The sequence below is a fragment of the Cavia porcellus genome, unplaced genomic scaffold, assembly GCF_034190915.1.
Source record: "Cavia porcellus strain 051 isolate PalLab524CR breed Dunkin Hartley unplaced genomic scaffold, mCavPor4.1 scaffold_19, whole genome shotgun sequence".
In the NCBI taxonomy this organism is placed as follows: domain Eukaryota; kingdom Metazoa; phylum Chordata; class Mammalia; order Rodentia; family Caviidae; genus Cavia; species Cavia porcellus.
Genome location: NW_026947502.1, coordinates 349,032 through 359,548, shown reverse-complemented (window position 1 = coordinate 359,548; position 10,517 = coordinate 349,032).

Sequence of the window (10,517 nt, the reverse complement as noted above, 5' to 3'; positions counted from 1 at the left end):
AGACATATTGAAGGACAAAAATCCTTCCATCGCAACTCTAACAGAACAAGGACACAGTATATTATATACGTATATATATATATATGTTTTTCCCATATCTAGTCATAAAAATAAAAAATAATTCAATAATTTATTGAATCTGAAAGTTTTAGAGAAATAATAAACTTATATAAGTAAAGTGTGTAAACAAATGTAAAGACAAGTAATGCAAATAAATAAAGAAATAAATACATTAGAGAGCAGAGAGTATAGCTCTGTGGTAGTGTGATAAGATTCTCCAGGTCATAAATCCACTTAGAAAATGAATATAAATTGAATATTTAACTAACAAATTTGGTCATAAGTCATATGAGGAAAGTGGTATCAAAGCTTCCTATTATCTACGTTCCTAGACCCATTTGCTTTTTGTTGAACACAAAGTTCAAGTCGGATCTCAGCGTTTAGAAGTTCATATAGGTGGACCTCACTCTACGCTCACCTCTCTCTGGCTATGCCTTCAATTCCTTCAGGTGTTAGCTCAAATTTAAAATTGTACCAGGCTCCTACTGGGTGCCTTTTACACCATCTAAATCCATCAGAACCTAGCATACGGGGGTTTACTCGTGTATTCTTGTATTTTTCCTTCTAGTCATTAGAAAGAAATACTTTTGTCTTCTTATATCATTGTGATGTACAAAATGACTTAAAAATCTGATTAAAAAACAGAATAAATAAGTATGTATTGAAATGAATGATTTTTAAGCTCTCAGCATCTTTTCTCCAAAAGCAGTGCAACTGAGATTGCTGTGAAAAGCAAGTCTGTGCTAAGGGGGGGAAAGATAAATTCTGATGTATTCAACTCACAATAGTTAAGCCTTATTTGATTGTGGAAAGTTGAGTCTTCTACTCAAGAGAATTAAGGATTCTGAGGTGAACACAGCATTGGGCGATTTTCACTCTGTCTAGAAACTCCTGCCTTTCTTGTTTTTTCAGTTTCTTTCTTCCTTTTTTTTTTTTTTTTTTTTTTTGTTTTTGGTCTTTAGGAGACAGAGTTTTGCTATGTATGCCAGGCTGGCCTCGGATTCACAGCAATCTTTCTGCCTCAGCCTCCCAAGTACCAGGATTGCAGACATGGGCCACCACACCAGGTCTTTCGTTCCTTTTTAAAAGACCAAATCCTGCCATACTTTTCTTTCTTGTGTTCACATGAATCTAGCCAGTATTGTCCTTGATCTTTATCTAGAAACTGTGTAACACTCATGTGACTAATAGGATTTACTAAACTTCTGATGATCTGAAATTCTAATGAATGCCAGTGACACACAGAATGTGTGCAATACTTTCTTCCTAAACTTATCTTCAGAACATTTCACATTCGCACTTTCTAGCTCATTGAACTCGTTTCATTTTCTTCTGCTACTTCTTGTGTCCCTCATAGTGCATAAAAAGACATTTCTGTTTATATATTAATGAGGAAAAGTTAATTGTATTTTTTTGTCTTTGGGAAAAAAAAGAAAAGAAAAAGCCTGCAGTTTATCAGATAAGTGGCTTACCAATACATACTTCTAAACAGTCACTTTGTGCACAGGAGAAAATTTGGCATGAAATATATTCATGCCTTTATAATTGTTTAAGATTTATTTAACACATACTTATGTAATGCAAGCTCAATGCAGGCTGTTTGGAACATTTTTAGTTATGCTTTCCCTTAAAAATATACACACTCACTTGCTTTCCTGAAACCACCAAGAGGCAGCTGCTGTGGACAGATGGCCTGTGTTGATTATAGTGTAATAAACTATATTAAATGCAACTAACACGTTTTCTTATTTCTAACAGGAAGTGGTAAGTGTCATCTATTTCAGCCCAACTACCTTTTGGCTTAACATATGCATTCATAAATCCTCAGATGTCATGCATTTTTTAAGTGAGCACTCTGTCAGCATTTGTAAAAATGTTCAAGCTTCTTGATTATAATTACTGCCAGTTATAAAAAATAAAGGAAATTCACACTGACAATGTTAAATTGGTCAGGACACTTACTGGATAGTAACTTTCCTTCTACAAGTCAATAGTGAATTTTTCTTAAATACTCTAAGTGAAAAACAGCCTATTTAATTTATGTCAGGTGATTACAAAAAAGAGATTACTTCCTTATTACTTCCCATTAATGATATATAAATAAAATCAATTAAAATTAACAAAAATGTAAAGTGATAAGCACATATAAATCTTAGAGTGATAGTCACTTTATATATGACTCAATGAGTTTGCTCTGTGTTTAAATTATAAATAATAGATTATCATCTGATTGCATATAACACTTTACTTCAAACTTAAAATCAAAATAAATACAATAACAGGTATCTAATGATTTGCCATATCATTAAAATATCTAAGCATATCACCATTTGAAGCTCATATAATTATTCTCATATTATATAGAAATCTGAAGCAGATCAGCAATAAATAAATTTCCCAAGATCCCAGGTAGAGAGTTAGATTTGAGTTTTAAGTTAAAAATCTGAGTTTAAATCACTGTCTCCTAATTCTACGCTACCCAGCCTGCCAGGATCAGTTTTGGGACTCTATAGAGAAGTGAGATGAAATACTAACGGCAGGCACTAAAGGGTTAGAAAAGTATTTATTGATGTATTTTGGGCAAAAGTGGGTAATATGCATAAGCCCAGCAGAAAATTTAAATGTTGTTTATAATATTACTGAAATGAAAATCAAAGGAAATTTGCACACATGGAACCTAAAACTTCCAGGATAGAAATCTATGAGATATATTAACATATGAAATTTATGTTTCATAGTGTGTAGAAGAGACTACTACCATTTTAAAGTATTCTAGTAAATATTTAAGACCATAGTAAAAATATCACAACAGTTGAGTAAATTTATTCTTTGAAAATCTACATAAGGAGAGCGTCACAAAACAACCTTCTGGACATTAACATACTAAAGAATTGCATGTTCTACAAGGTATATGATTTCTTATTTTTCTGTTTAATATTGTATATTTTTATACACCAGGTATCATAAAACCATCTAAACTTCCTGAAGAAATACATCATTGAAATAATTTTTATACTTAAGTTAAAAACGACCCATTTAAAGAAAAATTCATCTAAATTCTCTTATGTGAAACTATTTTCCCCTCCTTGGAGTTCAGCTTTAAATTGGAAAAGAGAATTTGGGTTCACCACCCCCAAACTTGTTTAGCTGCCAAAATTTTGTCTAAGGAAAATGCCCCATTTCAGTATTCCCCAGAGTTCTGTGGTCTCACTTAGCAGTCTCTGTCAGGGCAACGTTTCTTTATTCATTCATAGTGTGTGGGGATTCTCTTTGTTGCTTTAGGGCCAAAGTATGCACATGAAGCATTTTATTGTAATCCATCTCAGTTTTCAATGTGTATCAAAGAGTTCCTTGTGTTTCACCTGAATATCTGATGTATTCAAAGTGAAATTACAAGTGTCTACATTGTTCTATTCTCATCATGGAGATCAGTGTTTTCCTAGTCTGAATCACATCCCAGCTGTGCAAACTGGGGTATTTATACGTGAACTGATCTAGTTAAACCCCATGCAGCCGTGTCCTGATCTTTCTACTATGGTAACACTTTTCCTGCTCACTCTTTCACATGGCTCGCTGGTTCTAGCACAGCAATTTAAATGACTCATTATGGAGATGCATCCTAATTTTCAATGCTGCAAAAGGTAGTTATTATGTTACTGTTTCTAATTTTAACTTGTTTTTCTTTGTTTTCAATAAAATTTGCATTAAAACTCTGCCCTTCATCCTGCAGTACCCGTCTGTTCCTGCTGTTTGTTTCTAGTCTTAAATAGTGAGTGACATCATTATGATTTCTATGGTAACCAACTGCACTGACATTAAAAGATGATACAGCCTTCAGGTAGTATAAAAACAGCAGAAGCTTGTGAACTGTTACAAACTATGTCTTATGCTCGTGGAAATGTCTTTAATTTTTTTAAAAGAAACATTTTTCTGTAACTCTTTCAAGGCATTTACAAGTGAGGTTCCAAAATTTTTGAGTCCAAGAAAATCTTTTATATACTAAAGGTTCTTAAATTTTCCAGTATGATATTTTTCCGAATTCTACACTATCATGCCATTTTCTAACTTTAGAATGAAGACTTGGAGGAAGTTATAAAACTGTCTTAAAATACCAATGCCATTTAAATGATGTAATGTAGTGTCTCTAAGGTTTACTCAAATATTCTCTTGTACTCTAAATAACTACATTAGAGATAACAATATGCAATATGTTAACTTGTTATTGACTATTTTGTTTTATCTTTTTACAAAAATTAAAAAAGTACTACCTTATAAAACTAAGTTTCTATGATTGTTTTTGATACAGGCATTGTGTTAGAATGAAATAACAAATTAATTGAACAAAATAAGACCTTAGATTTAAGAGATAGAAGCAGTGAAGCAGGAAGTTGATGGCGCACTTAGTATTCTTGTGGGTTTACATTACTGTCAAGAACACTGTGTGTGTGTGTGTGTGTGTGTGTGTGTGTGTGTGTGTACATGCTCATGTGTGTGCATGCATAAGTGTATGTAAAGGAGTTGCTACGTGTCAGGTAGAGGCAATGTGTTGTGCAAAATGCTGCATAGTGTAAATTAGAATGCCAAAATGGTAGAACATGTTGCACTACAGAAATCTCCGTCCCAACGCCCATCCATCCAGCTGTTTGTTGTGTTCAGTCTCAAATTAGCATCTCCACAATTATAAACCAAAGAGGGGAATAACATATAATGTAGCCTTGTATTATACATTCAGTCTGTATTCTCTAGCAGCACTATTCTGATGTATAGAAATTGTCTTGGTTGCTTTTCTCCTTTCTGAGACAAAAAAAATCCAACACTGAAAGTTAAAGGAGAAAAGGTTTATTCTAGCTCACAGTTTGTAGAGGTTTCAGTGCAGAGTCGGCTGTCGCCAATGCAGGGTGGCATAGCAGAGGAGAAACTTCATGGTGAACGTATACTGTATACTGAAGCTGTCCGTGCTGCTGTTTTTTGTTTAACATCTCCTATGACAAAGTTACATAGGGTATTGAAGCTCAATCAACTAAAGTTTCACCCTTGGTTGCCGTCAATGTAGCATACCACTGTATGCTACAGTGCAATATGGAAACCTTACAAAAATACATTTTCCCTCTTTAATGAGGTTTGCAGGATCCAGTGGTCTGTACAAATACATGTGGTAGAATGTAAAGAAAAATGTCATATTTCGGATAGTCTAACTTTATTGTGAATTCTCATGATCTGTTACGTTGGTGTCCCAAGAGGTTGCTGGTAGGGACCTGTAAGCTGAAGACAAGGTATTCTGTGACTTGGCAACTTCCATCAAGATCTAGAGAATCAGTGGAAGCATTGCCATGCCTTACAGAGGACGTAAAATGAGACATTATCAAATGTAGGCTTCCTAGCATTTGGCAGGACAAAGAAGAAAATGAGCATTCAGGAAAGTAACAGTTCTTAGTTATGACCTCAACTGCATGCACAAAGATAATAACTTTTTAATAATAGCTAACAACTTGGAAACACCCTGCATACAAAAATACACATATTACTGTATACATAAAAATAGAATATACCAGTTATATGTACATACATGCAGACAGATAGAAAGAGATCAGTTAACAAACACACCCAAATCACTTTTAATTATACAGGGAGATAGTCATGAATTTTAAGGAAAAATAGACCACAACAATATCAGATGCAGTGTAATGTCTGTTTTACCAGGTGTTAATCATAGTATCATCACCGATGAATAAAAATAATACAGCCTCTCTTGCACTAAAAAGCCAAAGGCATGTTCTTCCTCAAATGTAAGTTTGGTTCACTATTTCACCCTGGTTTTCTTTTCCAGAAAAGCTTCTTTGTGTGTGACACAAAGAAGCTTTTTTTTTAAACTTGTCTTGCTTTCCGCACATTATATTTGCTTGTTCCACCCACTGAAATCTGGTTTTCATCCTTCCATTCCATGAAAATACTCTAGGAAGTTTGCAAAGATGATCTTTGCGGAGCCACCTACCTTTCAGCAGGCCCTGGCTTCTGCGATACTGCCTTTTCCCTTCCCTTGGCCCACTGCATTCCGCTCCTCAGTTCTCCTCAGCAATGTCCACACTGCACTAAATTGGTGCTTGCATTCTCACCATCAGGACCGTCCCCGCTTTGTCATTGGTTTGTTTCTCTCTGCAGTGTGATCTTCCAGTGTTGGTGAATATCATTCTCTTTCTCTCCATGTTTTACCATTTCTGCACCTAGAATTTCATGTACTTGGTGATTCTGAAATGCATTTCCCCTAAGCTGTCTTTTAAAGAAATCTGATTTGGTTTATTCACATCATTGTCTTTCTCACCTTCTGTATTTCCAGTCTTAGCTAATGATCTTCCTTACCTGACAGACAAATCAGAATCCAGGGTCATCTCTCTCCTTCTTCCCAATAACCCACAAACTTCTGGGATTTTATTGCAGTAATTTTCCCCATTCGTCAAATCCTTCCCATGCCTATTTCTCCTGGCTTACAGTGCAGCTCCCCGTCATTCAGGTTCTGTATTTTCCAACTGACCTCTCCATTAAAACTGCCCCCTCTCTCACCTCTCTAAAATTAATGCAACCATCACCGATGGAATGACACTCCAAATGCTAATCTGACTTTGATTTTCTTGCTTTTAATCTGCAAATGCACTCTGATACTATTTCGTTGTTTTGAGGGCTCAACTTGTTCTCCAGAAGTGGTGTGATTCTGTTATTGTCTGTCTTTCCAGAATGAATTACGTGATGTTATATTAAAACTTCTTGGAGTTTTTATCGTACAGAACTAATTTTTCACCTCGCACAGGTTCTCTATTCTAAAACGTCTTATGAAGAGCCATCGTATTTACTATTTTCTTGCTTTACTTTGAAACGTTAGTGTTTCTTTTCCAATGACATAGGTATCTACTTTTCTCCTACTACTTTTTATGTATTTATTTATTATGTTGCTCTTTGGGGGTCTAGTATTTCCTAATATTTAAGACATCTTAAATTTGCAGAGAAGTGTCCCTAATTTCTACATTGAAAAATATTTTAGGCACTCTCATCAAGTGCCCTGCTTAGGTTCAGCTGATTTCTACCAGTGAATTTTTTCTTTTTCTTTATTTTTAATGTTTCTTTTTATAAAATCAAATATGGATTCAATTTTACAATTACATTTTCTTTTACCCTTTGAAACATATATTGGAAATTCAATCCCATTTGTGACCAGATGACTAGAACATTTCAGAAATTATAAGGTACAATACTTTTTAGTTAGACGAGTGGACACGTTCCTGTAATGGTTACCCTACATGAGGAAGAAGAAGGATAATTTCAAGTTTGAACCTGGTCTGTGCAAATTAGTGATTTAATGAGACCCGGTCTCAAAAAAATAAAACTAAAAAGGTAGAGAATGTAGCTCTGTGGGAATGCCCAGATGTGTACTTTACATCCTTCCTTAACAAATGCACACAACGAGAAACTTGCAAACATAATAAAAATGTTACTGCTTATGATTTATTGGTCACTTGAAGAAAATTATGTTGTTATGCTCAGTGAAAATAAAACAAACATAATTTTCTGAGGATGCAAGAGAGGCTTAAGCATTGTCTTGGTTACTTTTACCTTGTTACTGGGAAAAAAATATCTGACCCTCAAACTTAGGGAAAGAAAGCTTTATCTTGCTTACAGATTTTCGAGGTTTCAGTCATTACTTAACTGGTTCCAAAGCAGAGTGGTGTGGTTAAGGGGCAACAGTTCATGGCAGTGACAAGCAGCAGGAAGGAAAAGGGCAAAAAGGAGGAGCACCCCTGTTTCCTTCCCTATATTGTATACTAATTAGCCAGCCCCGGTGGGTGCAGCAACCACACTGCCAATCCCAGCACTAGACAATGAACTGATCACCAGCTCTAGACTCAGCTGCCTTTGAAAGGCCTGCGCCCCAGACCATATGGGGATTAGGGGGAACATCCATCCAAACACAAACTATAACATGCATTCTGTGAGGGACTTTGTTTCCTTAGTCATCAAGGTTTCATCTTTGAAACTCATAAATATTCTGTCCATCTCAGCCTGTGTGAACAGACAGCCAGGAAAATAGTTTTTAAGCCTGAATTATATAGAAAATATCAAATTTGCTTGTGCAGGACTGAACATATTCTAAAATAAAAATACCCAATTGTATTATTTACTATTTTTATTTGCATATATTTGCTGTACATAATGTTTATGTTCCTTGTATGGGGTTGGTACATTTACATAACACATCTTAAACACTCTTTATTTTTGTCCCCTATTCCTTCTGTCCTTTACTTTTCCTTCTGTCTAACACATTTTTTACACAAGCACGAGAGTAAAAGGGTCTATAATCTACAGCTCAGAGTTAGGCTGCTGAATTTAGCAAAACAAAATTTTACAAAACATCTAAAATGTTTGGACACATTTAAAAGCATATATATTCAACTAATTATTTCCTGTGTCACATATTTGCCAAGAGTGGCAACTTTACTATTGTCCATTTCTTTACTCATCTGGATGAGAGGTGAGGATGAGTCATCAAGTTACTTTTTGCTTTCTGGAAGCCCTCAACCCAGAGTATACCCCCCTCTTTCACAGTCACCCCAACTCACCTGACACAGCCTCCAGCTCTGCAACTTTTGCTTTCTACTTCCCTCATGTCACATGACACTCCAAACTCATCCTGTAATGTAGTATCCTGGATGAAGAAAGAATAAAGTTCATTTTGTTAAATTACAAGTGTAAGACTGAATATATGTAACTATAGTATGGCCTTATATGCCTAATCCAGTTTTTCTTTAAGAATGAATACATTTTAGCTATTTAAATGTGCAGCAAGCATTATGACTTAGTGAGAATCACCTAGATATCATTATGAATTTGTACTAGACTCTTCTAGATTATTGCTATTTTTGAAATTTTCTTAGGCAAAGGTAATGCATGGGAAGCTTTGAAAACTCAAGTAAGTCACTGGTTAAAGTGTTATTTGTTGTGTATCACACAGCATTTGCTGTACATATCCCATGGGATCTTGCGCTGAGGTCCAAGTTCTCAGTGTTAGACCTCTTTACAAACAGCAGAAAGTCTTTAAAGCCATGAAATTGCTAAAACATTATACAGGAGTCTTTGCACACTGAGATTCTGTCAAATGGATTTTATAGAAGGCTTGGTTTCCCTTCAGTATTTTTTTTTGAAATCATAAAGATCAGTTTTAACATTAACATACTTTTCTCTTAAACCATCTATCTTCTCAATGTCAGGTGCATTATTTCTGATTCCCTCAACATCCTCTGGACCCTATAGGCACAGTGGGGGCAATTTTACCCCAATATGTGCAAAGAGTAATTTCCTGAAAGTATTTCTTTTCCTGTTTGACCTCATTTAACACTCCTATGTTCAGGCATTGAAAATTTCCCAGTCCTGACTTCCGGGAGAACATGGTGGACAGATAGCAGCAGCTATGGAGGCTCTCTGAAAGACCCAGCTTAGAATCCAGGAATGGTGTGGAGTGAGGAATCCTAAGAAAAAGGAGATATACCCTGCTGACCCAAGAACAAACTGGGCTGAGAGAAACCAACTGGGAATGCAATCCTTGTGCTATAACAGGAACAGATAAAGCCTCAGTGTGGAAGCTGGAGCCCGCGCCATTGGAAGCCACCGCCACTGCAGCGTCTGAATTGGATCAGCACAAAAGCTCTGAGAACGGGAATCGGTGAATGGAGTTGAGAACGGGACAGGTGGGGAGTCGTGTATCGACCTGCAGTGAGTGAGGGAAACTGGGACTCTTCCACGGTCTAGGAGGCTCAAACAGAGGACATTCTGGGACTGGGCAGACTTGCCAGAACAGGGTGCTGCAGTGACTTCAGTCACATATCTCACTCTCAAGAGGGATTGGTGAGCAGTACCTAGCCTAAGTGACGCTGCTGGCTGAGACCCAGTAGGCTAGCACAACCCAGGTCTGTGCGCCTGGAGGTGCACCCTAGCAGTGAAGCCTTTGGTAGGTTGACCTGGAGGGGCAGGCCCCGAATAGGCTGTCCAGTCCGTAACTCCCTGGTGCGCTGTGGTAGGCGGGAACACCTAGCCAGCATAATTCAAACACATTGTGGCCAACAGGGAAGGAAGCTGGGCCTCCTATATAAGCTTGTATATAAGGAACAAAGAATATGGGAAGAGGGAGCAACAAGAAAGGCTCCTCGGCCCTCAATCCTGAGAAACAGGCAATAGCAGACACGGCACCAATAGACATAAAGCGCTATCTCCAGAGACTCATAGACGAGTTCAGGAATGAAGTTATTAATGACCTGAAGCAAGACACAAGCAGAATAGTTAGAGAAATGCTAAGCACCACCCAAGAAAAAAACAGATTGTGGAATGGAAGAACAGAAAAAACGGGGAGAATTTCTTGATGGAGAAAATAGAGAAAACATAGAATACATGAAGCAGATTCAAAGAGAGTACCAAGA